This window comes from Schistocerca americana, unplaced genomic scaffold, assembly GCF_021461395.2.
Source record: "Schistocerca americana isolate TAMUIC-IGC-003095 unplaced genomic scaffold, iqSchAmer2.1 HiC_scaffold_13, whole genome shotgun sequence".
NCBI lineage: Eukaryota > Metazoa > Arthropoda > Insecta > Orthoptera > Acrididae > Schistocerca > Schistocerca americana.
This window is the reverse complement of record NW_025725371.1, coordinates 9,154,224-9,163,748: the sequence shown is the minus strand read 5'-3', so window position 1 is coordinate 9,163,748 and position 9,525 is coordinate 9,154,224.

Here is a 9,525-nt window from a genome sequence, read left to right as displayed (position 1 = left end):
GAAACTAATACTGGTCTCACAGGGAATGCTCAAAACACCGACTGTAAGAACAGTCGCTATTCTTGTACTTATGACGTCATTGTGCCTTGTGTATTTAATTTCGAAGCGATTTCTGTGTTTCATCGTCAATGTGAAGGTAGAAGGAATACATTGAAAATGCAGTGGTGTATCAGGAACTAATACTGGTCTCACAGGGAATGCTCAAAGCACCGACAAAAAGAAGAGTCTCTATTCTTGTACTTCAGGCGGCATTGTGCCTTTTGTATTTAACTCCGATGCGATTTCTGTGTATCATCGTCAATGCGAAGGTCCAAGGAATACATTGAACCAGCACTTAAGGCGGCATTGTGCCTTTTGTATTTAACTCCGATGCGATTTCTATGTTTCATCGTCAATGTGAAGGTCCAAGGAATATATTGAACCTGCAGTGGTGTATCAGAAACTAATACTGGTCTCACAGGGAATGCTCAAAGCATCGACTGTAAGAAGAGTCTCTATTCTTGTACTTAAGGCGGCATTGCGCCTTTTGTATTTCATTCCGATGCGATTTCTGTGTTTCATCGTCAATGTGAAGGTCCAAGGAATACATTGTACCTGCAGTGGTGTATCGGAAACTAATACTGGTCTCACAGGGAATGCTCAAAGTACCGACAGTAAGAAGAATCTTTATTTTTGTACTTAAGGCGTCATTGTGCCTTTTGTATTTAACTCCGATGCGATTTCGTGTTTCACAGTCAATGTGAAGGTCCAAGGAATACATTGAACCTGCAGTGATGTACCAGAAACTAATACTGGTCTCACAGGGAATGCTCAAAGCATCGACAGTAGGAAGAGTCTCTATTCTTGTACTTAAAGTAGCATTGCGCCTTTTGTAATTAATTCCGATGCGATTTCTGTGTTTCATCGTCAATGTGAAGGTCCAAGGAATACGTTGAACCTGCAGTGGAGTATCGGAAGCTAATACTGGTCTCACAGGGAATGCTCAAAGCACCGACTGTACGAAGAGTCTCTATTCTTGTACTTAAGGCGGCATTGTGCCTTTTGTGTTTAATACCGATGCGATTTCTGTGTTGCATCGTCAATGTCAAGGTCCAAGGAATACATTGAACTTGCAGTGGTGTATCGGGTACTAATACTGGTCTCACAGGGAATGCTCAAAACACCGACTGTAAGAAGATTTTCTATTCTTGTACTTAAGGCGGCATTGTGCCGTTTGTATTTAATTCCGATGCGATTTCTGTGTTTCATCGTCAATGTGAAGGTCCAAGGAATACATTGAACCTGCAGTGGTGTATCAGAAATTAATACTGGTCTCACAGGGAATGCTCAAAGCTCCGACAGTAGGAAGAGTCTCTATTCTTGTACTTAAGGTGGCATTGCGACTTTTGTAATTAATTCCGATGCGATTTCTGTGTTTCATCGCCAATGAGAAGGTCCATGCAATACATTGAACCTGCAGTGGTGTATCAGAAAGTAATACTGGTCTCACAGGGAATGCTCAAAGCACCGACTATAAGAAGAGTCTCTATTCTTGTACTTAAGGCGGCATTGGGCTTTTTATATTTAATTCCGATGCGATTTCTGTGTTTCATCGTCAATGTGAAGGTCCAAGGAATACATTGAACCTGCAGTGGTGTATCAGAAACTAATACTGGTCTCACAGGGAATGCTCAAAGCACCGACTGTAAGAAGAGTCTCTATTCTTGTACTTAAGGCGGCATTGCGCCTTTTGTATTTCATTACGATGCGATTTCTGTGTTTCATTGTCAATGTTAAGGTCCAAGGAATACATTGAACCTGCAGTGGTGTATCGGAAACTATTACTGGTCTCACAGGGAATGCTCAAAGCATCGACTGTAAGAAGAGTCTCTATTCTTGTACTTAAGGCGGCATTGCGCCTTTTGTATTTTATTCAGATGCGATTTCTGTGTTTCATCGTCAATGTGAATGTCCAAGGAATAAATTGAACACGCAGTGGTGTATCGGAAACTAATACTGGTCTCACTGGGAATGCTCAAAGCACCGACTGTAAGAAGAGTCTCTATTCTTGTACTTATGACGGCTTTGTGCCTCTTGGATTTAATTCCGATGCGATTTCTGTGTTTCATCGTCAATGTGAAGGTCCAAGGAATACATTGTACCTGCAGTGGTGTATCGGAAACTAATACTGGTCTGACAGGGAATGCTCAAAACACCGACTGTAAGAACAGTCGCTATTCTTGTACTTATGACGTCATTGTGCCTTGTGTATTTAATTTCGAAGCGATTTCTGTGTTTCATCGTCAATGTGAAGGTAGAAGAAATACATTGAAAATGCAGTGGTTTATCAGGAACTAATACTGGTCTCACAGGGAATGCTCAAAGCACCGACAAAAAGAAGAGTCTCTATTCTTGTACTTCAGGCGGCATTGTGCCTTTTGTATTTAACTCCGATGCGATTTCTGTGTATCATCGTCAATGTGAAGGTCCAAGGAATACATTGAACCAGCACTTAAGGCGGCATTGTGCCTTTTGTATTTAATACCGATGCGATTTCTGTGTTGCATCGTCAATGTCAAGGTCCAAGGAATACATTGAACTTGCAGTGGTGTATCGGAAACTAATACTGGTCTCACAGGGAATGCTCAAAACACCGACTGTAAGAAGATTTTCTATTCTTGTACTTAAGGCGGCATTGTGCCGTTTGTATTTAATTCCGATGCGATTTCTGTGTTTCATCGTCAATGTGAAGGTCCAAGGAATACATTGAACCTGCAGTGGTGTATCAGATATTAATACTGGTCTCATAGGGAATGCTCAAAGCACCGACAGTAGGAAGAGTCTCTATTCTTGTACTTAAGGTGGCATTGCGACTTTTGTAATTAATTCCGATGCGATTTCTGTGTTTCATCGTCAATGAGAAGGTCCATGCAATACATTGAACCTGCAGTGGTGTATCAGAAAGTAATACTGGTCTCACAGGGAATGCTCAAAGCACCGACTGTAAGAAGGGTCCCTATTCTTGTACTTAAGGCGGCATTGGGCTTTTTATATTTAATTCCGATGCGATTTCTGTGTTTCATCGTCAATGTGAAGGTCCAAGGAATACATTGTTCCTGCAGTGGTGTATCAGAAACTAATACTGGTCTCACAGGGAATGCTCATGGCACCGACTGTAAAAAGAGTCTCTATTCTTGTACTTAAGACAGCATTGTGCCTTTTGTATTTAATTCCGATGCGATTACTGTGTTTCATCGTCAATGTGAAGGTACAAGGAATACAATGAACCTGCAGTGGTGTATCAGAAACTAATACTGGTCTCACAGGGAAAGCTCAAAGCACCGACTGTAAGAAGAGTCTCTATTCTTGTACTTAAGGCGGCATTGCGCCTTTTGTATTTCATTACGATGCGATTTCTGTGTTTCATTGTCAATGTGAAGGTCCAAGGAATACATTGAAACTGCAGTGGTGTATCGGAAACTATAACTGGTCTCACAGGGAATGCTCAAAGCATCGACTGTAAGAAGAGTCTCTATTATTGTACTTAAGGCGGCATTGCGCCTTTTGTATTTAATTCAGATGCGATTTCTGTGTTTCATCGTCAATGTGAATGTCCAAGGAATAAATTGAACACGCAGTGGTGTATCAGAAACTAATACTGGTCTCACAGGGAATGCTCAAAGCACCGACTGTAAGAAGAGTCTCTATTCTTGTACTTAAGGCGGCATTGCGCCTTTTGTATTTAATTCCGATGCGATTTCTGTCTTTCATCGTCAATGTGAAGGTCCAAGGAATACATTGAACCTGCAGTGGTGTATCGGAAACTATAACTGGTCTCACAGGGAATGCTCAAAGCATCGACTGTAAGAAGAGTCTCTATTATTGTACTTAAGGCGGCATTGCGCCTTTTGTATTTAATTCAGATGCGATTTCTGTGTTTCATCGTCAATGTGAATGTCCAAGGAATAAATTGAACACGCAGTGGTGTATCGGAAACTAATACTGGTCTCACAGGGAATGCTCAAAGCACCGACTGTAAGAAGAGTCTCTATTCTTGTACTTAAGGCGGCATTGCGCCTTTTGTATTTAATTCCGATGCGATTTCTGTCTTTCATCGTCAATGTGAAGGTCCAAGGAATACATTGAACCTGCAGTGGAGTATCGGAAGCTAATACTGGTCTCACAGGGAATGCTCAAAGCACCGACTGTACGAAGAGTCTCTATTCTTGTACTTAAGCCGGCATTGTGCCTTTTGTATTTAATACCGATGCGATTTCTGTGTTGCATCGTCAATGTCAAGGTCCAAGGAATACATTGAACTTGCAGTGGTGTATCGGAAACTAATACTGGTCTCACAGGGAATGCTCAAAACACCGACTGTAAGAAGATTTTCTATTCTTGTACTTAAGGCGGCATTGTGCCGTTTGTATTTAATTCCGATGCGATTTCTGTGTTTCATCGTCAATGTGAAGGTCCAAGGAATACATTGAACCTGCAGTGGTGTATCAGAAATTAATACTGGTCTCACAGAGAAGGGTCTCTATTCTTGTACTTAAGGCGGCATTGGGCTTTTTATATTTAATTCCGATGCGATTTCTGTGTTTCATCGTCAATGTGAAGGTCCAAGGAATACATTGTTCCTGCAGTGGTGTATCAGAAACTAATACTGGTCTCACAGGGAATGCTCATGGCACCGACTGTAAAAAGAGTCTCTATTCTTGTACTTAAGACAGCATTGTGCCTTTTGTATTTAATTCCGATGCGATTACTGTGTTTCATTGTCAATGTGAAGGTCCAAGGAATACAATGAACCTGCAGTGGTGTATCAGAAACTAATACTGGTCTCACAGGGAATGCTCAAAGCACCGACTGTAAGAAGAGTCTCTATTCTTGTACTTAAGGCGGCATTGCCCCTTTTGTATTTCATTACGATGCGATTTCTGTGTTTCATTGTCAATGTGAAGGTCCAAGGAATACATTGAACCTGCAGTGGTGTATCGGAAACTATTACTGGTCTCACAGGGAATGCTCAAAGCATCGACTGTAAGAAGAGTCTCTATTATTGTACTTAATGCGGCATTGCGCCTTTTGTATTTAATTCAGATGCGATTTCTGTGTTTCATCGTCAATGTGAATGTCCAAGGAATAAATTGAACACGCAGTGGTGTATCGGAAACTAATACTGGTCTCACAGGGAATGCTCAAAGCACCGACTGTAAGAAGAGTCTCTATTCTTGTACTTAAGGCGGCATTGCGCCTTTTGTATTTAATTCCGATGCGATTTCTGTCTTTCATCGTCAATGTGAAGGTCCAAGGAATACATTGAACCTGCAGTGGTGTATCGGAAACTAATACTGGTCTCAAAATGAATGCTCAAAGCACCGACTGTAAGAAGAGTCTCTATTCTTGGACTTAAGACGGCATAGTGCCTTTTGAATTTAATTCCGATGCGATTTCTGTGTTTCATCGTCAATGTGAAGGTCCATGGAATACATTAACCGTACAGTGTTGTATCGGAAACTAATACTGGTCTCACAGGGAATGCTCAAAACACCGACTGTAAGAAGATTTTCTATTCTTGTACTTAAGGCGGCATTGTGCCGTTTGTATTTAATTCCGATGCGATTTCTGTGTTTCATCGTCAATGTGAAGGTCCAAGGAATACATTGAACCTGCAGTGGTGTATCAGAAACTAATACTGGTCTCACAGGGAATGCTTAAAGCATCGACTGTAAGAAGAGCCTCTTTTCTTGTACTTAAGGCGGCATTGCGCCTTTTGTATTTAATTCCGATGCGATTTCTGTGTTTCATCGTCAATGTGAAGGTCCATGGAATACAATGAACCTGCAGTTGTGTATCGGAAACTAATACTGGTCTCACAGGGAATGCTCAAAGCACCGACTGTAAGAAGAGTCTCTATTCTTGTACTTAAGGCGGCATTGCGCCTTTTTTATTTAATTCCGATGCAATTTCTGTGTTGCATCGTCAATGTCAAGGTCCAAGGAATACATTGAACTTGCAGTGGTGTATCGGAAACTAATACTGGTCTCACAGGGAATGCTCAAAACACCGACTGTAAGAAGATTTTCTATTCTTGTACTTAAGGCGGCATTGTGCCGTTTGTATTTAATTCCGATGCGATTTCTGTGTTTCATCGTCAATGTGAAGGTCCAAGGAATACATTGAACCTGCAGTGGTGTATCAGAAATTAATACTGGTCTCACAGAGAAGGGTCTCTATTCTTGTACTTAAGGCGGCATTGGGCTTTTTATATTTAATTCCGATGCGATTTCTGTGTTTCATCGTCAATGTGAAGGTCCAAGGAATACATTGTTCCTGCAGTGGTGTATCAGAAACTAATACTGGTCTCACAGGGAATGCTCATGGCACCGACTGTAAAAAGAGTCTCTATTCTTGTACTTAAGACAGCATTGTGCCTTTTGTATTTAATTCCGATGCGATTACTGTGTTTCATCGTCAATGTGAAGGTCCAAGGAATACAATGAACCTGCAGTGGTGTATCAGAAACTAATACTGGTCTCACAGGGATTGCTCAAAGCACCGACTGTAAGAAGAGTCTCTATTCTTGTACTTAAGGCGGCATTGCCCCTTTTGTATTTCATTACGATGCGATTTCTGTGTTTCATTGTCAATGTGAAGGTCCAAGGAATACATTGAACCTGCAGTGGTGTATCGGAAACTATTACTGGTCTCACAGGGAATGCTCAAAGCATCGACTGTAAGAAGAGTCTCTATTATTGTACTTAATGCGGCATTGCGCCTTTTGTATTTAATTCAGATGCGATTTCTGTGTTTCATCGTCAATGTGAATGTCCAAGGAATAAATTGAACACGCAGTGGTGTATCGGAAACTAATACTGGTCTCACAGGGAATGCTCAAAGCACCGACTGTAAGAAGAGTCTCTATTCTTGTACTTAAGGCGGCATTGCGCCTTTTGTATTTAATTCCGATGCGATTTCTGTCTTTCATCGTCAATGTGAAGGTCCAGGGAATACATTGAACCTGCAGTGGTGTATCGGAAACTAATACTGGTCTCAAAGGGAATGCTCAAAGCACCGACTGTAAGAAGAGTCTCTATTCTTGGACTTAAGACGGCATAGTGCCTTTTGAATTTAATTCCGATGCGATTTCTGTGTTTCATCGTCAATGTGAAGGTCCATGGAATACATTAACCGTACAGTGTTGTATCGGAAACTAATACTGGTCTCACAGGGAATGCTCAAAACACCGACTGTAAGAAGATTTTCTATTCTTGTACTTAAGGCGGCATTGTGCCGTTTGTATTTAATTCCGATGCGATTTCTGTGTTTCATCGTCAATGTGAAGGTCCAAGGAATACATTGAACCTGCAGTGATGTATCAGAAACTAATACTGGTCTCACAGGGAATGCTTAAAGCATCGACTGTAAGAAGAGCCTCTTTTCTTGTACTTAAGGCGGCATTGCGCCTTTTGTATTTAATTCCGATGCGATTTCTGTGTTTCATCGTCAATGTGAAGGTCCAAGGAATACAATGAACCTGCAGTTGTGTATCGGATACTAATACTGGTCTCACAGGGAATGCTCAAAGCACCGACTGTAAGAAGAGTCTCTATTCTTGTACTTAAGGCGGCATTGCGCCTTTTTTATTTAATTCCGATGCAATTTCTGTGTTTCATCGTCAATGTGAAGGTCCAAGGAATTCATTGAACCTGCAGTCGTGTATCGGAAACTAATACTGGTCTCACAGGGATTGCTCAAAACACCGACTGTAAGAAGAGTCTCTATTCTTGTACTTAAGGCGGCATTGCGCCTTTTGTATCTAATTCCGATTCGATTTCTGTGTTTCATCGTCAATGTGAAGGTCCAAGGAATACATTGTACCTGCAGTGGTGTATCGGAAACTAATAGTGGTCTCACAGTTAATGCTCAAAGTACCGACAGTAAGAAGAATCTTTATTTTTGTACTTAAGGCGTCATTGTGCCTTTTGTATTTAACTCCGATGCGATTTCGTGTTTCACAGTCAATGTGAAGGTCCAAGGAATACATTGAACCTGCAGTGATGTACCAGAAACTAATACTGGTCTCACAGGGAATGCTCAAAGCATCGACAGTAGGAAGAGTCTCTATTCTTGTACTTAAAGTAGCATTGCGCCTTTTGTAATTAATTCCGATGCGATTTCTGTGTTTCATCGTCAATGTGAAGGTCCAAGGAATACATTGAACCTGCAGTGGAGTATCGGAAGCTAATACTGGTCTCACAGGGAATGCTCAAAGCACCGACTGTACGAAGAGTCTCTATTCTTGTACTTAAGGCGGCATTGTGCCTTTTGTATTTAATACCGATGCGATTTCTGTGTTGCATCGTCAATGTCAAGGTCCAAGGAATACATTGAACTTGCAGTGGTGTATCGGGTACTAATACTGGTCTCACAGGGAATGCTCAAAACACCGACTGTAAGAAGATTTTCTATTCTTGTACTTAAGGCGGCATTGTGCCGTTTGTATTTAATTCCGATGCGATTTCTGTGTTTCATCGTCAATGTGAAGGTCCAAGGAATACATTGAACCTGCAGTGGTGTATCAGAAATTAATACTGGTCTCACAGGGAATGCTCAAAGCTCCGACAGTAGGAAGAGTCTCTATTCTTGTACTTAAGGTGGCATTGCGACTTTTGTAATTAATTCCGATGCGATTTCTGTGTTTCATCGTCAATGAGAAGGTCCATGCAATACATTGAACCTGCAGTGGTGTATCAGAAAGTAATACTGGTCTCACAGGGAATGCTCAAAGCACCGACTATAAGAAGAGTCTCTATTCTTGTACTTAAGGCGGCATTGGGCTTTTTATATTTAATTCCGATGCGATTTCTGTGTTTCATCGTCAATGTGAAGGTCCAAGGAATACATTGAACCTGCAGTGGTGTATCAGAAACTAATACTGGTCTCACAGGGAATGCTCAAAGCACCGACTGTAAGAAGAGTCTCTATTCTTGTACTTAAGGCGGCATTGCGCCTTTTGTATTTCATTACGATGCGATTTCTGTGTTTCATTGTCAATGTTAAGGTCCAAGGAATACATTGAACCTGCAGTGGTGTATCGGAAACTATTACTGGTCTCACAGGGAATGCTCAAAGCATCGACTGTAAGAAGAGTCTCTATTATTGTACTTAAGGCGGCATTGCGCCTTTTGTATTTAATTCAGATGCGATTTCTGTGTTTCATCGTCAATGTGAATGTCCAAGGAATAAATTGAACACGCAGTGGTGTATCGGAAACTAATACTGGTCTCACTGGGAATGCTCAAAGCACCGACTGTAAGAAGAGTCTCTATTCTTGTACTTATGACGGCTTTGTGCCTCTTGGATTTAATTCCGATGCGATTTCTGTGTTTCATCGTCAATGTGAAGGTCCAAGGAATACATTGTACCTGCAGTGGTGTATCGGAAACTAATACTGGTCTGACAGGGAATGCTCAAAACACCGACTGTAAGAACAGTCGCTATTCTTGTACTTATGACGTCATTGTGCCTTGTGTATTTAAT